Here is a 242-nt window from a genome sequence, read left to right as displayed (position 1 = left end):
AAGCTAAGAATGTAGCGGAAACCGGAGGTATATGAATCAAAATGAAATTAAATAAAAACAGGGAAACCAGCCAGTAATTTCAATATGTGCGTGTCCTGCAGGGGACGCACTGATGCAAAACGAGAGAGAATTAGAACGGAATGAGGCCTAACATCAAATTGATTGACGTGTAAATTAACAAAGTAAACGCCTCTTGATATCAAATTACAGAAAATAATCTATAAACAAAAAATAGGTAAGTG

Source organism: Penaeus monodon, chromosome 23, assembly GCF_015228065.2.
Source record: "Penaeus monodon isolate SGIC_2016 chromosome 23, NSTDA_Pmon_1, whole genome shotgun sequence".
NCBI classification, from domain to species: domain Eukaryota; kingdom Metazoa; phylum Arthropoda; class Malacostraca; order Decapoda; family Penaeidae; genus Penaeus; species Penaeus monodon.
Note: the sequence above shows the minus strand (reverse complement) of the source record.